Source organism: Natator depressus, chromosome 6 (genome assembly GCF_965152275.1).
Source record: "Natator depressus isolate rNatDep1 chromosome 6, rNatDep2.hap1, whole genome shotgun sequence".
Taxonomy (NCBI): domain Eukaryota; kingdom Metazoa; phylum Chordata; order Testudines; family Cheloniidae; genus Natator; species Natator depressus.
Genome location: NC_134239.1, coordinates 91,838,643 through 91,865,328, shown reverse-complemented (window position 1 = coordinate 91,865,328; position 26,686 = coordinate 91,838,643). Strand labels below are relative to the sequence as shown.

Sequence of the window (26,686 nt, the reverse complement as noted above, 5' to 3'; positions counted from 1 at the left end):
CCAGCCTTAGGTTTAACTGCTGAAATTTTGTCAGCAACCAGAAGTTTTTCCACCCAAGTCTGCAATGATATTCATAGGCTTTGCTGTAGTGAACGGTGGAGTCTCCCTGAACAATCCTTCTCCCCTGAAGACATATCAGGGTTCTCATGTGCAGGATTTACTGCCTTGGCTAGAGGACAAGATAGGTAAAAGATGACCAAAGAATCACGAAAAAGGGGCAAAGTCCTGGCTTCAATGAAGACAATGGGAGTTTTCAACTTCAGTGGAGCCAGGATTTTACCTTAGATTTTTATTAGATGCCCTGAAGCAGACGGTACTTTACAATCAAGATCACTATTGTACCCTAAAGGCAGGATTTTACACAGCTCTTGTTCTGCCGGAAAATTAGCATTTCTCAAAGATGTTCTAACGCCCTCACTAATCCTGCAGAAATTTTGCTTAAATGTACAGAGCTCCTGGATTGTCTGTGCTATTCTAGAACAACAACATAAGAATTACCATACCAGGATAGATTTTCCATCCATCCAGTCCACCTTCCTGCCTCCTGGCTAGGCTGGCACAGAACAACTGTCCAACTGGAGACGTCCTTCTCAGACAGAGTCTGATGCTGGTTCCTTCAGACAAAGGTACAAAGTCCCAGTAATTCTGCTAGCTCTCTAATACTATCCTGTGGAAATTCATCTCAATTGCAGCTGCTGTCAATTTGTGCCCAGTCCCATATGTTTTTTGTGCTTCTTGCACCCTCCATTCATTCTATCTGGTATCAGTGCTAACACCATGCTACAGGTTACCTCCTTTTCAGAGCCACCCAAATTGTCTATGTGCTCTGACTGTGGGTTATTATGAGCATTACATCCAATGGCACCTTCAGCAAAGGATAAGTTGAAGTCCTATATTTTATGCCACTTTTATAACTTATTTATAACATATTTATGGTTATAAAAAGGTGCTGTATAAATATTGGTTCTGTGTGTTACCATACTGTATAAAGAAAGGAGATTCCTGAGAGAGGTGGAGCATCCACAACCAGGCATGGTAGACACTGGCATCCTGACACTTGGGGAGGATTTTCAGGGAGAAGGTGGTGCCCAAAATCTCCTGATTGGACACCACAGCAAGTTGGAGTCATAGACCTCTTGCCATTTCAGACCGTTTTCAACAGGATATTACACTGGCAATGCTGGTGGATGGTTAACCCTATCCTGCTGCAGTCAGCTAATTATATGCTGAATTTCCGTTTCTATTTCCAGTATCCATTTTAAGACATGGTGCCTTTACATTGCAATGTTTAGCCCCTCATTCCCATGTTGCAGGACAGGAGAGTAAGAGCAGTGCCTGACAGGCATTCTCTATTTCATTTAGGGTCTTCTCTCGTATTTTCCCTTACTCTTTCAAACCAAACAGGGCACAAAGAGAATTTAAAGCCTTGCAAGTGACCTATCTTCTCCATATCATCCTGTCAGCATATCTGCCCTCTGCCCTACAGAGATCTCCCATGCAGGCAAAAAGGAAGTTCTGTCTCCATGACCTATGCAGTTCTTGGGTTCTCAGGAGACAGCAAACTTGGGGAACAATTAGCATTAATTAGGGGGCACTTTTACAGTAAGGATGTTTCTCAGATCATGAAGAGCCGCTTTTTCCCCAGAGGCATCACAGATACATCCAGAGAAGCACTCCCATGAGAACTTTGCAGGCTTTTCCAACTATATTGCCTATTTTCTCATCTGCAGACTGAAGTCCCCCTGAAGAGACGTTTATCTGAGAATTAACTTATTAATAGCTCCCACAATGGGAGATGGGTCGATACAAGACCTTTGGCAGATGGGAGTCACTGATCAATAATTACTCTTCTATTAAATGGTCTTCCCTTGTGCTGGCAGAGACCCCTCCCCTCATACACAGCTGCAGCATTACTCTTTACAGGTCAAGGATTAAAGGAGGACCCACAACAGAGGTGTTTCAAGGAAGCAGCGAGGAGTAGTCTGATGAAGTGCACCCCTATATTCATACCCTACATACCACTGTCATAATATTTGTACAAAATATGCCTTAGTTTGTTAAGTTTAGGAAGCATTTTACCTTTATTTCTCTTGTAACCATTTCTGACTTCAATCGCCTTATACTTGTACTCAATTAAAATCTGTCTCTTTGTAGATAAATCAGCTTGGTTTACTATTTAATTAAAACTAATCTAGTGTTGTGAATTGTTTGGGTAACCCCATTTAAAAGTTGTATATTGATCCCCTTAGTGGAGCAAATGGCCTAGTATACCTGGACTGCCCAGGAGAGGCTCGACAATGAAGAACATCCATTTGGGGAGGGGAAATCCGGGACTTGGAATGTGTTGGGGTCACCCTGCAAGTAGTAACCAAGGCTGGTGGAAGCCAGAGGGTGTCTGGTGCTTGCTGACAGGATGCTGGGGTCAGAGTTGCTGGACCAGGGCTGTGTGGCTACACACAGACACTCAAGGTGGGACCTGCATGCTGTTTGTGAGGAGCCCAGTTTGGGAGGTGCCCCAGGTTGCTGGGCAAGTGGTGACACAGCCCCTCACTGGTGTGGATTGCATTCCAGAATGTCATAAGTGGGAAGGAGGGGGAGAGAGAAAAGAAGTTCCTCCCCTTCCCCTTTTGAAAGTTAAGGTCTTCTGTCCTCCATCTATTACCTTTTTAATCTATAGATATTGACATGGTAAGTCAGTCTGAGGGAGGAAAGTGTCTTCCAGGAGATGAAAAGCTCTGGAAATCTAGGGAAACCCACCAAGAGCAGATCGGGGGCAAGAGGAGAAAGATGTTAGCAGCGATGGGGTCTTAACCAGTATACACATGGCTAGAACTGTGTGAGCAAAGCAGCAGCAGAGCCGAGCAAAGGTCAGGTTCTCCGGTCCAAAATAAGACATGCTGACTTGCTTGTGTTGATTGGAGACTCTAGGTACCTGGCTAAATGATGCACCTCAAACCTCATCTGCAACCCCCATCCCCTGGTTCTATTCCATTGTAGGGCTCCCCATCCAATTCCACCAAAGCACCTCAGTACTGACCCACAACATCCCTTTCTATTCCAGTCCATTCACCTCTCCTGAGCAGAGACCACCATTCAAACTAAACTGTGAGATGCCTGCTGATGGTGGGGGGAAGCCAACAAGGGCCTAGCTTAAGATCAGAAAGCATATTCTGCTTGGGACTGCAGCTCAACTTTAACCCAGGTCTTCAGAGGGGACAAGCATGTGCACAAACCAAATGAGTCCTTTAGAGTTTTAACCAAATGACAAAGATCAACAGAAGGAAATTGGCTTTAGCTGCTGGAACAGATCAAGCACTGCAAACATCACTCACGAGATGGAGAAGCCCCAGCATTTAGAGGGTTTCCTCTGTCCTTTTTTGGACCAGCATTCCCTGACTGCAGAGAACCTGGTATAGTGGTCCCTGGGACCATTCTATTGGCTTCTTCCCTTGGCTCTCCACATGCTGCATCTCCAGGAACTGCAAGCACAATCATAGGTTTTCCTCCCAGGCAGCCTGACCTCTCTACTGCCATCAAGTGCCAATTGGCTGAGTCCTGGGAGGAGAGTACCTCAATGCAGCAGAGGTCCTTCTTGCCTTTGCTTTATGCCTAGAGAGCGGGGTGTCAGGTGTTCCCAGGAGAGAAGAAGACAGTGCTACAAGCACCTCCATATAGAATCCATTTAACTTAAGGGAGAAATACAGTGACCAAAGAACAACATGACCAAAAGCTCCTAGTTCGGCCTTCCTTCAGACACCTTAACCGCCACCATCCACAGGGAGATTTTACAGTGTGGACATCCAGAAGGGTTAAGATAAATCCAGTCTTCCCTAAGCTTCTCAAACAGAAAGAAAAACACTCACCTGTGACCCAACTTCAACCTTCACCAGCAAAATACAAATACCTGATTTGGTGGTGGAGATACACTCCTTGTCCCATCTTTTGTCCGATGTTTATTTAAAGCAAAAAGGCGCCATCTTGATGTGTCAACTAGGAAAACAGTATGTGAGCTCTCCCTGCTGAGCTGCAACAAGCGCTAGAAACCTACATGTTCCTAAGTTAAGCACATTCCTTTCACAGTCACACTGGTTTCTGCTTGGGTAGAAATACAAGGAAGTGGGAGGCAGAGATGGAAGAGAAGAGGGGGGAAAATCAGATCACATCCACTAAATAAGAGAATGAAATAAGTCAGTGGAGGTGGTGATAATCATTTCCATTCTCCATGGATCTAGATTGTCAAAGGTGCCCTGGGTAGCCCCACTTACTACTCTGCACCCATGATCATACCAGCAAGACTTAGCCAAGAAAACCACCATGTCTGACCGAGACCTCTTGGAATGGGTGCCATTGGAAATGGCATCCGTCCTCCCAGCCTCAGCATCTAAAGTGAGGCATTACACAGGTGAACATTGCTCATAAAAAGCAGCAACTGCAACACCCCCGTGTGACAAGGAGGCTGGAGCAGTGCTGAGGAGCTGCATTCCTGAAGGGGAGTCTCACCCCATTCCTTGTAGTTGGAAGGAAGGTCACCCCTGTCAGGAGGTAGGAGGTGAAGATGAGGATCTCCACAGGATACTCCCTGGCCCTGAATCTATCAAACTGAAAACTGGAGTTGTCCAGAATTTTCCATCAAAAATTAATACTTAATTTTTCCTGGGAATTTATCAGTGCTTATTACCACAATAACAAAAACAGGTGAAAATCGGTGCAAAAAACTATTAATAATTTTTCTGGGTAAATATCGGGGTTTATTTTGGTGGACAGAAAGACTGGGGGGAAAGTATTCTGCAGATTAATGCTCTGAATTTCATCCACCAGCATGGCTTGCTGCAGAACTAAAACAGAACTCAAAACATAAGGCCACCTCTGAGTTTAAGAAAACAATACATCTCTAATCCCCAAATAAAACTTTTCATTTGAATAAACAGTTTACTGTTGTAGACTTAAAACTATTAGCCTATAAATATTTACATTTAATAATTGGGCCACATCATTTGCAGCACATAAACAGAAGAAAAGGATGAAGCTGAGTGTTTGTTTTTTTAAAACTTTCGAATGCTTCCTTGTGTTCTGAAACATTCTGATACAGATTTTCATTTTCTTCCCATTTTAGCATGTCAAATCTTGAAACCGTTATCTGCTAACAGCCTGAAATGTGTACATGGTGGGCATGAGATTCATCAGTACATTCAGATGTGCACACACTTCAGAGTTTGCGTGCATGCCTGTTTGTTTATTGTGTGTATCTTCTAGACTACCATATAGCCTTACTTCAACAGATTAATGTATTATCGTAATACATATATCTCATGCAAGGTATTGTATTTTCCTAATAAAACACGTTATTTTTTTATATAATTGAATGACACAAAGTAGGGTGAAAATTGGGAAAAAATGAAAAATACTTTTTGTAAAACCCAGGAAATTTTTGGCAAAAGTTGGTTTAAACTGAAAACAAAGGAGCTTAATCATGCAAAATGTAATCTGGCCAGGAAGCCTCACTCGTAGGGGAGAATGAGGGCACAGCAGTGGTGAGCTGGAACTGGTTGTTAAATTTAGAAGCCCTTTTAGAACCGGTTCTAAAAGGGCTTCTAAATTTAACAACTGGCCAAAAGTGGCACCTTAGGTGCCGACTCCGTGGGTGCTCCGGGGCTGGAGCACCCAAGGGGAAAATTTGGTGGGTGCAGAGCACCCACCGGCAGCTCCCCGCCCCACCCCTGGCCCCAGCTCACCTCCACTCTGCCTCCACCTCCTCCCCTGAACGCGCCGCCCCGCTCTGCTTCTCCCCCCCCCCCCGGCCCCCGGCTTCCAGCGAATCAGCTGTTCGCACGGGAAGCCTGGGAGGGCTGAGAAGCAAGCGGTGGCTTTGCACTCAGGCCCAGGGACGTGGAGCAGAGGGGAGGTGGGGCTGGGGGGGCGCGAGGAGGGCCGCCCGCACCACAGCAGGTAACCCAGGGGGTGCACAGGGGAACCTCTCCCCGCCCCAGCTCGCCTCCACCTCCCTGGGCCTTAGCGCGGAGCCGCCGCCTGCTTCTCAGCCCTCCCAGGCTTCCCGTGCAAACAGCTGATTCGCAGGAAGCCGGGGGGAGCGGAGAAGCAGAGCGGGTCGGCACGTTCAGGGGAGGAGGTGGAGTGGAGGTGAGCTGGGGCTGGGCGCAAGGCACCAAATTTTCCCCGTGGGTGCTCCAGCCCCAGAGCACCCACGGAGTCGGCGCCTAAGATGCCTAAGATCACTTTCGATGTGATCAGTGGGGGGAGCGGCTGCTACGCTACCCCGCCCCTAGGAGCCAGAGGGACCTGCCGGATGCTTCCTGGGAACTGCCCTAGGTAAGCACAACCGGGACTCCCCACCTCGCCCCCCCAGCAGGTCCCTTTGGCTCTTAGAGGCAGGGTGGGCACCCAGTCCGGTGGCCCACAAGACCCTCCTGCCCAGTTCTGGGGGCAATCAGGGGACAGAGGAGGGGGGTGGATGACACAGGGGTTCTGGGGGGGCGGGAGGGAGCAACAACCCCTTCATGGGGTGAGGAGGGAACCGGTTAAGATTTTGGAGGCTCATCACTGGGGCACAGGCTTCCAAAAGACAATATCCATAAGGCATTGTGTCACAATAGTGAAGTGCACTTTAAAGTTGAAGTGACTCTAAATGAAGCATTTTGGGTCAGTTCAACAAATAAAAACCTTTCCATTAAAAACTCATCATTATTTCATTTTGATCAAAAATTTCAAAATGAGATGTTCCAGTATTTCCAATCAAAATGTTTCAGAATATTTAGTTCTGCAAAAAAATCTGATATTTCACTTTTCATCCTGATTCAGGATCAAAAAAATGCTGAAATATCGGAATTTCCCTGGGGATGGAAATTCTGAATTTTGCTCAGGTGTACTGATAACCTTCTTGCATTGGAATATGAGCAGTAAGGTGATCCAGTGGTTAGATGGGGAGGGAATCAAACTCAGGACTTGTGAGTTCTATTCCCAGCCATGCCCCTGGGCAAATCACTTTGCCCTTCTAGGCCTCAGTTTCCTGAATGTGTAACAACACTTACCTAACTCCCTAGAGAGGTCTGCATGGTTTAATTTATTCAAGTACGTGAAGTCCCTTGAGCTGCTCAGATAAGGAGGAAAGCAGACAGACAGAGCAATGTGATTTTAAATAGACCTGTTACAATTAAAGTTTTTTTTTTTTTTTTTTTTAGGAAAGAGCTCTCCTCCCATTTGCTTTTCCTGTGTCCAAATTATGCACAAAGCAACACGTACAACCCACACAGTCATCTGGATTCTCTTTGCCCTGCATTCCGGTTTCCAGGCTGGGAAGGAAATTTCATTTCCCACTCCTAGTCCAGTGCCTCAGACTGGAACAAGAAAGCCTCTCCCACCCCCATCTCCACCTCCTCACCAGAGCCAACATGCGTTAGTAACTTGCAGGCAGTGCCAAGTTAGTGAGAGAGTCACCAGTGTCACATCAAACTAAGAAAGAAAAGCTCTTCTGAGCAAGAGCTGCTCCCTCATTGCAGAGGGAAGGGAGGGAAGAATGTGGACATATAATTACAAATTCTAGCCCCAGGCTGGTCATTTGAAAAAAAATCTTTGGGTATTCTCCCCCCCCCCCCCCGCCACCTCCACCACCACCCATACACACTCTTTATCCAGCTAAGAGCAATTAGGGACTCTGAAACAGAATTAAAAAGGGGTAAACGATCCATTTGAATCCAGAATGGTAGTTAGAGGAATCATTGGGAGTCCCCACCCTGACTATGGCTCCCCTAGGGAGGAGAGAAGGAAGAGCATGTGCAGCCAGCCCAAGGGGAGAAGAAAAAGATACCATACAAGCCTGCTGCAGACCCCATAGTAGGAGGGGAGAGAGTGAAGTAATACGAAAACTACCTGGTCTCTGTTTCTGGCTGACCCTATGAAGTCACCACTTAGCATCCACCCTCTGTCTCCCCATCCCACTGCTGCAGGCTGGGTCCCTGCCAGAACTGCAGGGACTGGTTAGATCATTAAGTTAGAAGGGGGGAAGATCAGCAGCAGGAAGGAATGCTCTCCCTTATCCCACACCAACTTGCATGTTCATCCCATGTTCTTACGACTCCTATCCAAGTTGGAGGGCTGGGCTGAGTGGTATAGTACTCATGGCAAAGGACTGGGAGTCAAGATTCCTGGGTTCTATTCCCAGTTTGATTCTCTCAAGGTAATACAAGTAAGGCCACTCCGCCTCTTTGTGCTTCAGTTTCCCCTTTGTGAAAGGTCGGGCTTCCAGAGTGTGTAAAAGTTGGGAGGAGCAGAGGGGATAGATAATCCTGGAGCAGAGCAGAACACTGACCTATAGCTTTCACCAAACACTTGAACTCAATGATACAATTGAACACTCTCAGCCTTCACCCTAGGGACATCCCTAGTTTGCTGGGTCAGAGAGTTTACCCCCAGATTGCCTTCCCCATAGGTCCCAATCATCGCATCTGAGGCTTGAGGTAAAAAAAAAAAACATGTGATTCAAAAATAAACAAAGGATAACGTAAGCATCTTACAATGCTGCACACATCCTATTCATAGATCACTCAGGCCCCAATCCCCACCATGCATTTATTATTAATCTGTCTGTTATTATAGATAAGGCCCTGTGGGGGGAAAAAAAATCACAATTTTTTGTTAAAAACATTTCATAGCAGCATCACAGGTGAAAGTTGGAATTTCAGGGGCTATGCACAGTCACTGAGTCCCCGTCCTCCCCGAACTGCTGCGATTTTTCCAACAGCAGGGAGGCAGAAGCAGGCATCCCTGCTTCTGCCGCCCTGCTGAGGCCATGGCTGCTCATGGAGGCTAATGGGCCAGTCCCATCCCAGAGGAGGGCAGGGAGGTGGCATACCAGTCCTATCCTTGGGAGGGAGTCTCACCACATGGTGCCGGCCAGCGCAGCAGGGATTGGGGCCCAGCACACTCTGCAGTCAGCTCCAGCCCAGGCAATCGCTGCTGCTGCTTCCAGTCGGATGGTAGGGAGACAGAGTGGCGATGAGAAGCCTCAGCCTGACCTGCTCCCAGCAGCCCTGGACCAACACTGCAGTGGTGCCTGACGAGGCGCTGAGACCAGACTCCATCTCTGCCACCCCAGTCTCCCCGCCGGGACAGGGCCTCCCTCACACACCTGCTCACATTCCAAGCAGTGGCAGCATGGTGCGGGGGATGGATCCCAGGCTCAGCTCTTGCAGCGTCTGCCCCGGGCCTGCTGTGGGGTGGTCAGGGCCATGGTTCCTAATCGTAGTGTTGTCAGTGCCGCCCACTCTCCGCAGGCAGCCTGGGCAAAAGCTGTGAGCGGAGTGAATCAGGCCCCAATCCCCAGGAGCAGTAACTTTTTTTTAAACTGAATAAATTGAACCTGATGGTAGTCCCTAAAACCAGAGAAGTGCACGGATATTCCTGGGCCTCAAATACATATATTACCCATCAGACCCAGAAACATATTACACATTCTACATTGTCAATATTGGTTGTGTTCTCTCTTGTTTTCCAATAAAGTAGGTGCTCCCCTTCTCCATACTCTAACACAGCAACCTGACACTTCCCTGACCAGCTCTCTCAATCTTCCAACCCCGCCCCCCACTCCTCTCACACAAAGGTTCCAGAAACCTAAGTGTGTGATTTAAGAATATTTTAGGCTAATTTTTATGTTAAACAGATAATAAAAACCCTGAAACTTACCACGTCTCCTCTGTTTTGGGTTTCTCCTCAAAAAACCTCTTTGCTCAACTCTTTCTTTTTCTGTCTCTGCTCGATGTGTCTTTTCCCTACAGATAAGCCTTCCTCCCCTAACAAACTATTCCCTTCTCTCCTCTCCTACTCCCCTTTCCACCCCTTACCTCCAAGTCCTGACTCCTAGCTCTTTCCTCACCCTTGCATGTTGTACTGCCTATTTCCCTTTGCTGCCTGTCTAGACTCTTATGAGACACCCAGCACCAGGCGACAAAGTACCGCCCAAAGTGAGCATGTAAAGCTCTGTTCAGATGGACACACAACTGTAGAAGCTACTATTCTGCTCTGTTCCTCATTCACTCTCTGTTATTCTCTTCACTCCAGGCCTTTTTCCATCTCCTGCTCCTAACCCCTTTCCAGGGTCTGTTCTCTCACCCAACGCGTCCCAGAGTCCCTCAGCTTTTTGTCTCTTACAGTCTACTCTTGCGTCTCTTTCCCCATCAACCTATCCTTTGCCCCAGTGTATCCTCTGCACCCTCAGCCCCAACCATCCATCCTGTATCTAACCCCATGACCCAAGCCTCTCCAATGAATTCTCAAGCCCCTGAGCAAATCCTCAGCCTGCCCGGACTCCCTATTCATTTCCCTCCTCTGCCCTTCACTGAGCCTCTAGTACATTTTGTGCCCCATCATCTGAACCCCTGTGCCTCCAATCTATACTTGGCCTCTCACTCCTCTCCTACACTGTGAGGCAGCCAGCTGGGTGATACTGAGCAGCTGCTGCAAGGGAGACAGAGCAACTGGAGTTCAGAGCTCCCTGCTTACACAGGGGGTGCCACCTCCTCCTTTTTGCAACAGCACACTATGGCCTTCCTATAGCAACATGCCTTCTCACTGAGAATTAGTCCGAAGAATTGAATGACGCTTTGGTGGTCAAAGTAGCCTCAGTGTGAGGCTTAGATAAAGGTTGCAGCTGGTTATTTTGAGCAAAACAGTTCACGCATCCCTACTAATGACATAAGGGGTGAAAAGAAAAGGAGTACTTGTGGCACCTTAGAGACTAACAAATTTATTTATTCACTTTCACTTCTTGGAGAAGCCGAGTGAGGATGCACTTCACTTCCCCCGGAAGAGACAGCCAATCTCACAGCCTTTATCAACAATCAAACCACAGAGGGGCTATTTACATCTCGAACCCCATGCACTTCCAGGAGACAATGCTGTGTAAGGAAATCCTCTAAATGGCAAAATGGCCCCTCACGTGGGCAGCCTTTACAGCAATCACGTCCTAGGGAAAACAAAAGGAATAAGGCAGCAGCACCTGTTGTTCTTTGCTGGGCATAGAGTTAGTGCACCACTGGGGACAAAGACGCCTGCATAATGGGGAGGGATGGATCAAGAGTCTGGCACAAGACCATGTCTCTCTACTGAAGTTTGAGTGACCTATTCTCCCCACATCTCACTGAAAGAAGCTCCCAGAGTTGCCACCTCCAGGCAGATCTGAAATGTGAAGTGTTACCCAGCCAGACACTAGGATGTGGGGGGAAGGAGGAAGGGGAGGACACACAGGCAGCCTGCGGTTGAGAGCTCTGAAAGCCTAAGGTCTCTGCAAACGCCCGAGTTAAAAGCGGAGGCAGCCTTCGGGATCGATTATGCATGCACGCCACTGAAAACACAGGCTGCTACAGTGCCAGAGCCCTGCTGGATAATTTATATGCTGGTGTTAGTATTCACAGAGCAGTGGGCAGAGTTCAAAGGAATGAGGTGGAGAATAGAAGTTTAAGACTTAGACAAACACAGCGACAGCCAGCAGGTGCCTCAGTGCTACCAGGGGGCCTCACTTGTATATGTTACAGGGAGCAGCCAGGAGACATTCTCAGAGCAGGAAGACAACAGGTGCTTTGTCTGCCCAATTGGCAGGTGGGACAACGGAACACTCAGAACCAGTGCATGCACTAATGTTCAAACATTAGGGAGTGTGTGTGCATGTGACAATGTGTCTGTTCATTTGGTCCTTGGGCAGTGTGGGGGCTGTCTTCCTCCACAAACTTTCACAAATGTCCCTCCAAACACTATCCCTGACCTGACATGCACAGGGCCACATACGCACAGCTCTACCAAAACCCTTCAGTTCTGACCTGCAGCCCTTCTGCTATTCCTGTCCTGACAAGTACACCCCCACACCAACATAGCTCTACTGAAGCCCTCAGGTCCTGACCTACAGTCCTCCACTCTTCCCCAACAACATTAAGCTAATGTGCTTTTTCTGAGCCAGTTATGCTCCAGATGCACCAGATTACATGGTGGTTTCTGCAACACAGACCAACACACATTATAGCAGGGGTGAGCAAACTTTTTAGCCCGAGGGACACATCGGGGTTGCGAAACTGTATGGAGGGCCGGGTAGCGAAGGCTGTTCCTCCCCAAACAGCCTGGCCCCCGCCCCCCTATCCATCCCCTCCCACTTCCTGCCACCCTCAGAACCCCCTGCTCCTTGTCCCCTGACCACCCCCTCCCGGGACCACCTGCCCCAACCCCGCCCCGGGACCCTACCCCCTATCCAACCCCCCTGCTCCCTGTCCCCTGACTGCCCCAACCCCTATCCTCACCCCTGCCCCCTGACAGGCCCCCTGGGACTCCCACGCCTATCCAGCCGCCCCCTGCTCTCTGTCCTCTGGGATCCCCTGCCCCTTAGCCAAACCCCCTCCGCTCCATGTCCCCTGACCACCCCACCCCCCCAAGGGACCCCCTGCCCCTTATCCAACCCCCCTGCCCCATTCACCCACTCCCTGCTCCCTGTTCCCTTACTGCCCACCGGGACTCTCTGTCCCTTATCCAACCCCACTCCCCTCCCCCTTACCATGCCACTTAGAGCAGCAGGAGCTCACAGCCCTGCTGCAGCCAGCCACGACTCCGCGCTGTCCAGCAGGAGTGGTGGGCCAGAGCGCTGGCAGTGTGGCGAGCTGAGGCTGCAGGGGAGAGGGGACAGTAGGGGAGGGGCCGGGGACTAGCCTCTCTGGCCAGGAGCTCAAGGGCCGGGCAGGACGGTCCGGCGGGCCGGATGTGGCCTGTAGTTTGCCCACCTCTGCATTAGAGACTAAACTGAGACCATCAAACTCCTTTCACTTGTGATTTTACCAAGATTTGATCCTAGGTCTTCAGAGAAGAAGGCCGGGGCTTTAACTACCACTGGCCACCCAAAAGTTGAACTCTATGCATTGGCCCAGCTTTACCGCTGCCGGTGCCTCTCAGCCATCTGGTTATCAGAAGAGAAAGATGGGCAGACAGCAATGTCATCAATTTACCCGTCCCTATGTCTGCACACGTTTTAGATCAGACACAACACAAATGGCATTAGAGTAAGTACCAAGGGGTTGACTTCAGCAGAGATGCAGAGTAAAGGCTGTCTGCCCTCCCCCATCCACGAACTCCAGCACACGTACTGTTCTGGACTAGATCCCAGAGACGTACAGCAGTTAGGCCCATCACACCACTACTGCACCCCTAACACAGCTAGCCAGTCTGCCACAGAGAGGGAAAAGCAACACTATGTACATGATGAAGAAAGAAGGGTCCTAGCCAGGTGCCCTGCCCTTTGCCAATACTCTGAATCCCATGCATCCTATTCATCCAGCCACTGCCTTCACATCTCACGCTCATTTAATCAGAGGCCTTCCCCACAATCCCCTGCCACCAGGGGCATCCCAGAAGTCACATGATCTGAAGGGACAGCCAAGCCTGGGCCACTTCTGAACTAGAGATGGGCCTAAATGAAAGCCCACATGTCTGAATTCTGGAGACAGAACCAAACTGGGTATCATGTACAGACTGTGCTGGTACCCCAGATTGTTAGTCCACCTACAAATCTGCGTCCCGCTCATCTGTTCCAACAGAATATAGTATCCACAGGGATTTCCGGGGTGGGCTGGATTCAGTAACAGAAAACTGTCTCTGCCAGGGATCAGGTTGGGGCAGGTTTTGGAGAAGTGGTTTGCTACACTTGGCTCTAAGGACAATTGCTAGAACCACCTCTCCTCTCCACATTTCTGTCGGGTCATTTTACAAAGCAGTATGTTTTTCCACGGAGCCTGGCAGACACCCTCAATGTTGAGTTTCTTTCATCCGTTGCATCCGATGAAGTGAGCTGTAGCTCACGAAAGCTTATGCTCAAACAAATTGGTTAGTCTCTAAGGTGCCACAAGTACTCCTTTTCTTTTTGCGAATACAGACTAACACGGCTGCTACTCTGAAACCTTTCATTTCATGAGTCTGTCTCCATATTCTGCAGCTAAGACCATAGCTTTGGAACAATTACACTGTTTGCCTTATACTTTGCATTAGGCTATGGCAGGGTCTCCTGAACGAAAGTGGTGGCAGCCCTATAGCTTGTGATACTCAGAACGGGACTGGATAAAGCACTAGAGAACAGAGTGTAGGGAAACAATCTTGCACTGACCCCCAAGGTGAAGAATATAAACTAGAGGCGACTAAATTTAGTCTAATGTCTATGATCCTTCATGAGAAGAATTTAACCCTCTTCTCCTGAATTTTGGGACCCATTTTAGAGATGGGGAATCTGAACTAGTGACCTGCCTCAAGTGACACAGCAAGTCAGTGGCAGAGCTGGAAGAAGAGCTCGTGTTTCCTTCCCTATCCACTTGACTATACTGCCTTCCTGCTCAGCCCAGCCTGGGAGTGGGGGGAAAAAATGGAGATTTCAGGAAGAACAAATGCTTGAACATAAGTGCATGAAACTATCTGGACAGGTACAAGAGAAAAGAGGCTTTAAAGCAGAAAGGGAGAAGTTGTTCTTGTTACATGGAAATGGAAAGACCAGAATAATGGATTTAACAAGGACAGAAACAAAAATTAAAGAGAACAAACAAACTTGAAATAGTAAATAAGTCAGATCAAGAACAGAGGCATTTTCCCAGTGTGACTTTGGAGAGATCAGAATCACTAGGCAGCTCTAAGAAATGGTTTTCTGCGCATCTACTAGGGACAATCCACCAAGAACAGAGACTAAGAAGAGGGAAAAAACAAACAAACAAACAAACACTACCTATCTGTCCTCTTCATTTTACAAATGTGAAAACTGAAGCTCAGAGGACATGAAGGGCCCAAGACCACAAAAATACCCAGTGCCCTTGTGACTTGTCCCCAAGGGCACACAACAAGTCTGTGGTAGAACTAGGATTAGATCCCAAGATTCCCAGCTCCCATTTCCAGAGGCCTCCCTTTTAGTCCCTTTTAGCACTAAAGATCCGATAATTACACTAATTGGGGTCCTCTGGAGTAGAGGATTCCGGACAGCCACTCTACCCAAAAAGATTACCTAAATGGGTGCCCCATAAAACAGGGCCTTGGTCTTACAGCTTGTGCTGTAAGTTTTAGACCATTTTAACTACAAACAATACCATACTACTGACCATACAAGGTATGCCTTAACATTCCCTCAATCCCCACTGGGCTGCTAAAGGATGTCAGTGGCACAGCACATGTAAATAAGAGGAAGGCTGTGAACAGTAACATAGGGGTTAACAACAAGCACTTTCCTGTCATGACTGTGGTTGGCAGGTAACATGACCATGTGATATTAGCTGAATCACAAGTGGCGGAGGGGAGTATAAGTAAGAAGCTTGGCATTGCCAGTCAAAACACTTTTCCAACAACAACCCATGGAAGAACAAGAATTTATTGGTGACAGAGGTAGAAATATAAATTAATTTTATAAACATGGTATACAGTATATCACTGCCCAGAGAGGGATGCTCAAGTACAACCGGACACCAACAGAACAATTCAAAAATCATTTGATCCTTTAGGAAATAATAATGTTCCTTAGGTACCCAGAAGAGACCTTTTGTAGGCACCTGAACATAAATACACCACAAGTATTAAATGAAGTGGACAACACAGAAATCTAGTCACCATCCCATCATGAAGACCTTCCTTCCAAAAGTAAGTGGATTCTAGACCCAGCTTCAAAAAGGTGCTGACACCAACGCTTGGGAAAGGAGGGAGAGTGTTTCAAGCAGCAAAGGCATTGATATGGTCAGCAGCATTCACAGACTCCAGGTTCTCTCACTGAGTTACAAGGAACTCCAGAAGAAACAAGTTATTCAATAATCAACTGGAATGAGATCCAACTAGGCACTAGCCAAGATGATCTCCTGACACCTTGACTAGTGGTCTAGCATGCCCCAATCATATCAGCTGTTGTGATTACACAACAATTTATCCCCAGACATATTCATATGCTGCAGAGTAGAATCCTAAGACCTTCAGCTCCAAAAAGCACAGGCCTCTGTCTCTTGAACTAAAGATGATGATCTCCCTACGGTAGTAATAAGTCCCTTATCCTTCCTGAAGGTCAGCCACCAGAGGGCAACATCACTTGAATACGAAGAATATAGAGTTGCCATAGTTAATTCTAGCAAAAATTCTGAAAGGGATATTGAATTTCATAGATTAGGACTCAAGCCACTCTCTAACTATTAGAGAGCAGGATAAGACTTAATGAGGAGGGAGCAGATTATCCCACATTTGCCTACTGCGGGGTTCTTCAACATTGCTCTCAAGCACGTGGTACTGGCCACTGTCATAGAATCATAGAATATCAGGGTTGGAAGGGACCTCAGGAGGTCATCTAGTCCAGCCCCCTGCTCAAAGCAGGACCAATCCCCAATCAAATCATCCCAGCCAGGGCTTTGTCAGAGGGAGGATACCTGCCTGGATAGACCTTAGGTCTGATCCAGTATAGCGGGGGGGAGGGGGTCATTAGGAACCATCCAAACACCTCACAGCCAGACCCCAAACCTAGCTCTGGTCCCACATGCACATGTTCCCAGAGGTTCCTCTGAACCAAACAGGAAAACCTCTTTCTTATAAAGGCCTCAAGGTGTGCACTACCAAAGAATTGACTGTAAGGCCACCACAGTGCTCCACGGTTGGCTACTTATACGAACACAACTACTAGTCAGACAAAAAAATAAACAGAGTCACTCACAGTGTCTGGACTCACTTTTCAGTAACTTCCCTGAACTTCTATGGGAAATGAAAAGCAATTCCCTTAGCAACTTCTTCAGAACTGCCATAGCCTCCATCATTAGCTATGAAAAGCACCTGCCTTTAATGACTCAGCTTCCAGGTGTTCCTTCTCAACTCCCTTGGGTCCTAGAGCCCTCCCACATAATATCTAACTTAGACCACTTCCCTTTATTGGAGAAACTGGGATATGGGGGTATCATGAGCACCTACCCTGTGGCCCCAAAGGGTTTGTAACGCCCTTTGTGCACCCCTACATTTCACATAGGCCACAAAATAATAATCTCAGGGTAATTGTCACTCACTACACACATGTGGGCTAGATTTTAACTGGGGAGCCATAGGTGAAAAACTCTCTCTTCTTGCCTCCCAATCTTATTATTTAACCACAAGGTCATACTGCCTCCCCTACTTGCCCTCCATACAACTTTACTGACTTCAGTGGGGTTGCACAGGAGATCTGCAGGTATAGCATTTGGCACACAGTGTGTTTATCTTCCTTAAGAACTGCTCCTCCATGGCTAGCCAGTTCCCTTTTAGGTTTGTCTTGAAGCTGCAGTAGGTTACCTGCAGCCAGATTTTTGCACCTTCTAGACTGGTGCCTGTGGACCAGATAGGAAGGCAGCAGCCAGTTAGGTTCTCTACAGGAGAGGGGAAACATTTAAAATAAAGTAAGAACTGATTGAAATCTTTGCTGAGAATTTGAATCTCACTTTTCCAGAGGTTCAAAAAAGGTCAGATAGATTCTTCCCTCACCTCATTATTTTTAATTTACCCAGCACCACCCCAGACTGGAAACAAAAGGAAAACCGGAAGCTGTTCAATCTTAAAAGTATTTCTTAAATAAATACATGGCAGGGAGGGGAGATTTTCCAAGCAAGAAGCCATAATAAACCTAGAACTCCTACCACCTGCCCTATGCCTCCTCCCCAGGTGAGAAAAAAGGCTCGCTCTCTCTGATGTAGGGAGCAGAGTGCACTGGAGTGGGGGAGGGAGGGGATGTCATGTCATCCCATCATACCTTCCAATATGCTGAATTCCAGGAGAGGGCATGTTAAATATGTGCCTCACTCAATGTTATATTCATGCTCAGTAATCATCTCCTGCACATGGGGTAAATTGAAGTCCAGGTGAACTACCAGTTCTGGCTCTTCTAGGCAACACGAGCACACACACTGTTACAACTGATGTTTTCATTTGCACCTGTGTTTAATTAATCTGCGCCACCACTGTGTGGAAGGGCAGCAAGTAAGGAGTGTATTGGGCTCTGAGCTGGTCAGAAGGCTGCCTGGATCTCTATCACTCCTGGGAAGTTTTTTTTTTCCCCTATGAAAATAAAGTGGTTTGTTGGGGACATTCAAGTGGCTGTGTGGCAATTCTTCAGTGTGCAACACGCCAAAGATCACACTTTACTGGAAGGAGGGAGGCTCCTCTTTAGAAGGAGTAAATGACTCTAAACAGAGGGTGGACAGATTTGTCCCCAGCCCTTTCCTCTTCTCCCTCTACAATCCATCATGGAAGCAGCTGATAGCAGGTCCCTCCACACAACTCTTACCAGATCCCACTCCTCCTCACACCAGTTATTTTTTGCAATTCATGCAGATTCCCTTTTCCCCTGAAATCAATGTTTAATTAACACATTATTGGAAAAAAATTGGGCTGTAACACACACTGAAATGAAGCCAACACATCCCTGCTCTGCAGACACACCAGGTCTCATCTGGAGGGTTACCCCACTGGAGAATTTTTCCTTCCCCCCCACCCCATGTCCTCCCTCTGCTGACATTAAGGCTCATCCCGCCAGATAGTTATGCCCTTTTCCATCACCACGAATTCTTCCCCTCCTCAAAATGCTTACCCCCAGAAATAAACACTTGGCCAGAGAAGACACAATAGTACTGCAGAAAGAAACAAATGCTTCCCAGACGCTATGTGACATTGGTACAGTCGTGCAACATTCCAAGGGGTAATCTCCCCCCTGCCCCATTCCGCTTAGGGCGGAATCTTTGAACCTGTCCTAACAGCCTTGGGAATTCTGCCCCCACCCATATTTTTGCTAAATTCTTACCACTCCCTGGTCCTCACTATGGCCCTCGTTCCTCCTGATTAGGTTCCCATCACCACAGCAGTAGAAGGGGTGAGGCTGCAGAGACAGGATGCTCTCCACTGCCATTCCCAGGGTCAGTCCAGTGAATGGATGCTGGGATCACTTGTTGCTACGCTTTCTGATGGCAGACGGCAGGCTACTGCCAGCTTTGAAGGCTTAAATCACACCTCAAATCATCCACCCTCTTCTATCCTTATCAGTTATTATTCCAGCCCACTCTTCAGCTTTCATCCTGCTTCTGGGAGTTGCTTGGATGCAGGGGATTCTGCAGCAGCATCAAGGGCATTTTGAGGAGGGATCTAATTCTCAAATATCCCTCCCTGCCAAATACACAGGCACCCCCACCTCCCAGGGTTGGTGCAGCAGTCAAGAGAGATTACCCCTGATTCCATGATCTCCTAGACTGGACTGTGCCAGTGATGAAAAAAGAAATCAGGACAGTTGAGAAATCCAACTACCCTAGCACTTCATTCCCGGGATCCGAGGCTCCTGGTGTTAATTAGTTCCTGTAGTATGATGGATGACAGCAGCAGGGCCAAGAGTGACACAAGCAGACTGTGCTCTGAAATAAGATGTCCTTCATCATCAAGGGCACAGGAAAGGGCTCTGGAAACGACAGGAGTTGAGCCACACCACCACTGGGACATGGCAGATAAGCTCTCGGAGCCCCCCATGTCTCTATCCCCAGTCACCAAGAGACAAGAAGTGGGCAGAGGGAGTAGGTGGGAAGAAGACTGATCTACCACTGGGGTCTGGCAGATGACGAGGGAGCTCCAAGAGACAACAGGGGGAGAGGTGGAAGAAGGGCTAATCCTCTCTGCCAGGAGAGGATAATCTTTCAGATAAGCTGAAATGAATTTTTCAGCTATGCCTAAAATACTCTGTAAATGCCTCTTCCCGTTCCCTGTCCACCACACCCTTCCCATTCCGCTCCTAGCACAGAACAGCCCATACGTTCACAGCCACGACTTGCCACTTACACACAGCTTGCGGTTCTGCAGGAACATGTGCCACAAGGGTCAGACAGCTGAACTGCTCTGGTATGAGACTGCTATGGATTCTCACAGGCAAGTGTTTTCTGAGAAGGGCAGCAACAGCCCCCACCTATCCTTAAAAAAAACCCAAACCACGCTTCCCCACCCCATTTCCAGCCACTCAACATTTCAACCACACCAACAGGAGGGCCAAAGCAAAGTCTAGTTCAAATCAGCCCAACCCAAAACCCTGACTTTTCTTGGCCTAAAATAAGTAATTAGTGTTACTGGCAAAATGTGCCAGAAGATCAACAGTACTGGAGACTGCCATCCTCTGCTCATACAGCAGGGACAGCTTAGACAGTGGTAAGAGCATACTTCCTCTATGCTAACCTTTGACTAATGTGTCTCAGTCTATCTGCTGACACTGCTGTCAAGAGGGCCAATAAATGTAAGCCAAGACGCTCAAAGCCCTTTATACACGTTAATCCTCACGTTCCAGTCGTCATGAGGGGAAACTGAGGCAAAGAGCTGGGAAGTGACTCAACCCCAAAGTCACACAGTGTGTTGGTGACTAGAACCCAAGAGTTCTGCCTGCCTATGCTCTAACCAGTAAAGCCTAGTCCCTGCCACTTGTTCTTTGCATAAGGAGAGGGAGATATAGGGCTTAAATGAAATGTGGCTGACTTGTGGGTCCAGCTACACTGAGAATAGTCCCAGAATAAGTTTTGTGCCCTTTTCCTCCTGGATGAATCTATTAAGCACATGGGGGCTTGGGAATAGAGTTAATTTTTATTGTATTTTTTTTTAAAATAACCAAACTTCTCCAGGAAGAAGAAAATCTCCAGGAAGTTTCATCTTTGACTTTGGCTGGAGTTTAGGACAAAGTTTCTGGTCCCTTATTACTTCATTCCCAGAGACTCCATCTGTCCTTTCCCCAATGTAGCATAATATGGCTCTGCCAGCACACATATTTCCACCTGCACACACCCCAAAGTGCAGCAGGATGCGCAGAGTCACTCGCCAGAGAACAGAAGGGGAAGGATCAAGGGGGGAAAGTAACTGTCTTCTCCCCCCCAGAAAGAGAAAAGAAGACAGGAAGAGATGCTATTGGACTGTGGAGCCCTGAAGGAGGCTGCAGGAAGCGCAAACAAGAAGCAAAGAGATCACTAGATCCACTGAAATGCTGCTGCTGGAGCAATGAGAAAGGGAGGAGGGGAGTGATTTCTTGCTTCCCTGGAATGCCATGCCCATAGACCAAGAGGGTCATTTCTGGCTTGGGAAATCAGGAATGCAATATGGAAACTTTTACCTCGAGGGCACTGGTTTAAATCCAGTCCACACTGATGAAGTTTAAACGCCATCCCCATCTGACTACTGCTGTTGGGCAGCTTATAAGAAATGAGCCGGTGGGGGTTTCCTAGTGGGAAAGGTGTCCCAATCGTATAATCCACCATCATTGTTGGCACTAACTGCCCCACCCTCAGCAGAAGGGCCAAAGACTACATGGGCTGTGTGGACTGAACTCCCCTCTCACTCCCAGAAGTGGAGTCACTCCAGATTAGGGGTGCGAAACACTGGAAAGGGAGACTTGCTCAGCTGCTGTCCGGGCTGTGCCTGCCCGATGAATAAACAGAATGTCAACCTATGGGGCTCTCGGTCTAGTACATTCCACCTGCACAGTTTATCGAGAAGAATTTTTTTTCCACCTTCCTAATTATTAAACACGAATTTCTTCTCATTTGGGTAGGCGCTGGGTGTGCCATTGGGATGTATCAATAACTCAGTCACTGGGGGAATGAAAGAACATAAAAATCAGTGCCTACCTTCACCGTACAGGAAAACAGAGTCATTCTTAGGGTCAGAGCAACTACCTGGGACCTGCAGCACCCTCTGCCTGTTGCTCACCCAGCCACTGCCTTGTCGTCTCTACAGCAGCCATGGCTGGCTCTCAAGTGCTGGAGCTGCAGCGCGACAGCCATTTACTGAGCGGTTTGGGGGGGGAGAGAGGAAAGGGTAGAAAGGGCCCAAAAAGAAACAATTCTCAATTGAAACTGGCCAGCTGAGGCTCAAGTGGGATCGAACCTGAGAGGACAAAGCAGCTGAATGAAGGAGCCTTCATTTTTCTGTGCAACACCCATGCAGACAGCAGGTGTGTGACCCCCTGAAAATCCTCTACCCCACCCCTTTGGCTATAATTTGCCACTGTTTCTGAAGGTCAGCTCCAAAAAAGAGAGATAAGGAAAGCAAAAGGCACATAAAGATGGCCCGGAATGTATCTATTTCCCATTCGTTATCACTTGTGAAGCAGAAAGATCCAGAAACACCGGGACTTAGAAGGGTGCAGTGAAATTTAGCCACACGCAGGAGACAGGGGGAATTGGCCGACAGGAAGGCGGAAGCCATTAGAGATCCTTTCTCTCTGCAAGCTCCTCTCAGAGCCCTGTAAGAGACCAGCCAGACCATGACTGAACAACGAATGTTCACTGAAGTGTAGGGAGGACTTTGGATCCAGGGAGAGGAGGGGGATTACAGGTTCTGCCAGTCACTGGGCGGGGTTCCAAATGGACAAGCTAGCCAGCCGTGTTCTACACTCTGTTAACAACCTCCCCACTGCTGTCTTGTCCTGCCCACACACTGTCCACCCACTACCCATCTACAATCACCCACACAACCTCTTCAGGGCTCACTTGGTCCTTCCCCTTGCTAGGGTTGGGGAAGGAGGGGGGATTTTCCCCCTCGCTCTGCTCAGACTAGAAAAGCCGTGCCTCTCCTGCACATCATACCAGAGAAAGGCAAGTAGATATCCCCCCTTTTTGTTTGCCACCCTGGAGTCTCTCACACACAGCCTCTGGCACAGAACTGCATGGAAATGTTGATATTCCCGTGATGGCTGATCAAAGGCATGGACAGGCTCATGGAGGAAGAGGAGGGATGGCAGAGGAAGACAAGCCAAGAAAGGCTTTGTTTGGTCCGGGCTCCAATACAGCACACGCCCTCTCTCTACGTTATAATGCCCTCTAGCTCGGATACATAAGTGGGCTTTGCGAGGGGAGGGGTCTGCTGGGTGCATGTGTGTGTTTGTCTCCCCCGAGTGTGGATATCATGCTCCTCAGAGCCCGCCAACCTCAGCCCAAGCTCCCTGGAGTAACCTTTATTCCAGTGCATTGCAAGCATGTATTTCACAGATGGTTAAACTGAATCATTATCACTGGGCGTTCATTTGACCAAAAAAATGTTATTAACGTCGTCAGGTTTATCCATCCCCCCAAATACATACACACATGCTCCCTCCCTCCCCCAAGCCCCTGCGCTTCACAACCCCCCCCCCCCAACATTCAAATCTCATGATGTGCGACACAGCATCCTGGAAAACCGAACAGCAAGATGGGGCGGAGAAATGGATGGACGTGCCTTTGGCATTTACTGCATTTCCCACCCCCCTAACAATGTCTATCCAGCCCCCCACCCCGCAAAAAAAAAAGAAAATGAAATTAAACGATGGCCCATCTTGGGTAGGAGGGCATGTGTTTGTGCGGGCGAGCCATGGTCACACTCGTATCAGGAGCCTGCATCTGCGTGGCATGAAGCAAAGGTCATCGTGCCACTGTTGTGATGCACTAAAAAAAAAAAAAAAGCCGCAGAGCCATCAGGATGTAACACGGAATTTTCTCGTCAAGAGATGAGATGCCTTCGGGGGGGTTGGGAGGAGGAGGAGGAGAGAGGGTGTGCAGATGTGGGGTGAGGGGGAATGGCAGAAATGGGGGAGAATGAAGAATACAAAGCCCTGTGCTGCTAATCCAAAAGCGACAAGCCATCCCTTCCCCCCTCCGCACGCCCTCCTCCCCCCGAAATGTTGGTGCAGATGGATTTCTGTATCTTGGTTTTGCAGCAGTGGGTCTAATGACTCCCAGACCAAACCCCCTCGCTAAAATAACCCCTCCCACATTGTTTTTATACTGGTCTGAGGAATAATGTGTTTTTAGAGATCATGGGCTTTTTTTAAAAAAAAAAAAAAAGATGAGGCTGCGCAGACATTATGCGAACAAGCTGCTCCCCGCATCACCTCCATCTCCCCCACCATGTTCCCCAATTTCGCCCCCGCCCACACCTCTCCATCCTTCCCCCCACCAACGCTCCCCCCGCAAAGGGAAAAACCCCACAACATCATCTGGGTAACCGATCTCAAAATCCCAAGCCCTAATCCGCTTGAATTTGTTTTTTCCCTTATATAAGCAGCAGCACGTCAACATGTTCAGTAGAAACGCAGCGTAAAATGAGGCCAGGCTACAGCCATGGAACAGGGTGATATCGGCAGATATCGGTCTGCCTAGAAGCCATCATCACTGGGATTATGACATCGACTATGGGGCTTTTATTTATTTATTTACTTATAACTCTTTTATCTTTTCTTTTTCTTTTTTTTTTTAAAGAACAAAAATAAAATAAATAATGAAAACCACACAGATACACACCCCACCGGAAGGTGCCCGAATACTCCAGAAAGGGAATTTTCACCTCCTGACTTTGAGGTTTTTTTAAATAAATAAATACAGCCCTGTTGCTCGCGTGATCCCCAAACTTCCAGTGTCCGCAGATGCAACTCCCTTCTCCCCTTCCAGAAAACAATATGCTTTGCAGGAGAAAGATGGACATTTCGGAAACTGCCAACGACCAAAACAAAAAACATCAACAGGAATATAAAATTATCAAAATATAATACCTCAACTCCTCCAGCAGATGAAGTGTGTCCGTCCACAACACCGAAGGCAATAATCTCAGCTCCCTCCCCAACCTCCTCCTCCATAAATATGACTAGCCCTTAGATAAACTTGCCCAACTTAACACTATAGCCCGCTTTACCTTACCTGGCTAGAAATACAACACCCTTCAGTCTCACACTACAGTTAATAACCGACTTCATCCAGTTAGCAGGCAAATCCTTTTTGGTTCAATTTTTTTCCTCACACACGCAACATCTCTCTCTGACTTTTCACTAGGCTAGTTAAGAGTTCACCCCCTTAAAAAACAGTCACTCAAAATATATTGTAGCATAGGTGTTAGTGAGCGATCATGTCAATAACCTCTTTTGGAAGGCTTTGTGCTTAACACAGAACAATCACGCGCAAGAAAGAAACAAGATCAAAAATGAATATTATTTTTTTAAAACTATTTTCAACAAAGCTTTGAATAGCTGCGCCAAGAGGAGGTGGGAACAGGGGCTTGGATAAGCGAAAGTGGTCTTTTAAAAACGATTCCATTTTTTAGCTTTGGTTCTGCCTCTCTGATCCTTTCGCTTTTCTCTCTCTAATTTCTTTTGGGGGAGCGGTGGGGAATGGAAAATAATTTTTTTTAAAAAGAGAGATTTCAATTTTAATGAAATGTGTCCTTAAAGAATGGTAGTTAATAAAAGTAGTTCTTAGCTATACTGCAATTAAAATAAAATTAAGGGAGTAAGCAAAAGACAAATCACATGCAAAGCAGCAGAGTCAGTGCCCATAAGTAGGGGAATTACATCACTGCCCTGGAGTGGATGATGTTTTTCTTTTAAATTATAAAGTAGTTAGATTTTTTTAAAAAAAGAAAATCATGGGTATTTTGTATGCATCTTGCACGAAGAAAGAATCGAACCAGCCTTTAAGGTCACTTGCTGCCTGAAAATGCACAGCAGTCGCTCACAGTGGAAGTTTTCAGGCAAGACGGCTACTAAATCATTAATATAAACAAATGGAAGGTGGGGAGGGAAGGTTCCTCTGTAATAGATCCAAAGACTAAGGAAAAAAAGAAAACTTTCTTCTTTTCCCCCTTCCTTCCTCATTAGTAAAAATTTTGTAAAAGAAAAAAAGAAATCCTTCAGCCGCTAGTCAAATAGTTTGATTCCTAAGCAAGTCCCTGTTATAATTCAATGTAGCAGCATCTTGTCTCCCCACAAAAACACCCCCATTCTCTACTTTTAAAAACCAGCCCCTCCAAAATAGTAATTTTAAAAATTAAAATAATAAAAACAAAAAAAAGAAGCAAAAATAAAAGTATTGGTTAGAGAGGAGAGTTTGTGCTTGTCACTTGAACACAGATCAGCCCACTAGGTGTGCCGTTTCCAAAAATCTTTCTCACTTTTCATAACTGGGAGGTTATGAGGGGAGAAGGAAAGGAGGGCAGGGGCAGGTTGGTAAAAACTCACAGGAAGAGACCAAAAAATAACAAATCTCCAAGATATTTGTGATCAAAAATGTAAAAAAAAAAAATCACCCTTGGAACTCTCAAGTGAGAGCACCCACTACCTTTTAAACTGAAAGACTTTCTACTGGATACACCGAAATATCTGTTCATTTTGGGTCTTTCTTCCATCCTGCCATCCTTCCCCCAAAGTCTTACCTTTGCAGTTGAGAAGAGGTTTTGGCTGTTTTACCAACTCTTTGTTTGTTTCCTCTTTGGGGACGTAAGAATCCAGGGTGTCTCTCTAGGAAGGACTGGTGGGGAAGGGTGGGGGTATTGGAGATGCTAAAACGGGTCCTTGATAGCTTGGGATGCAGGCAGAAAGGGGAGGTTTGGCTTGCCTCTCCCTCTCAGTGAGTTGCATGCAAGAGGAGATGTGTAGAGCTGAGCTCTCTGCCTGAGACTGTCAGAGGAGCCCAGGAATTTCACGCACTCCAGAGCCAATCCCTCCCTCTCTAGCGCACAGACCCCAGCATTTAAAGAGACAGCCAGGCTGTGTGGCTCAGGGTTTCACACTCTCCTCCCAGGGCTGTTTTGCAAACAGCTGACAAGATGTAATCTGGGGACATCCTCAAGCCCTGGATGACTAAGAGGCAGGTGCTTGGGAGCCCAGCTTTCCCACACTGAAAAGGATTCTTACGCAAACTGGAACGGG

At 47.5% G+C, this 26,686-nt stretch overlaps 1 protein-coding gene across 27 annotated transcripts in view; it reads right to left on the bottom strand.

The window, feature by feature from the left end:
- Positions 1-26,484, bottom strand: part of NRXN3 (neurexin 3) — a 1,373,290-nt gene extending 1,346,806 nt beyond the window's left edge. For 25 of the 27 annotated variants that reach the window (XM_074956036.1, XM_074956038.1, XM_074956031.1 and 22 more), the window contains exon 1: positions 26,191-26,474. The gene's annotated coding sequence lies outside the window, so the exon portion shown is untranslated. Of the gene's footprint in view, positions 1-26,190 lie in introns of all 27 variants that reach the window. The other 2 variants (XR_012639977.1, XR_012639978.1) reach the window with 2 other exon arrangements.
- Between the last annotated feature and the right edge of the window lie 202 nt (positions 26,485-26,686).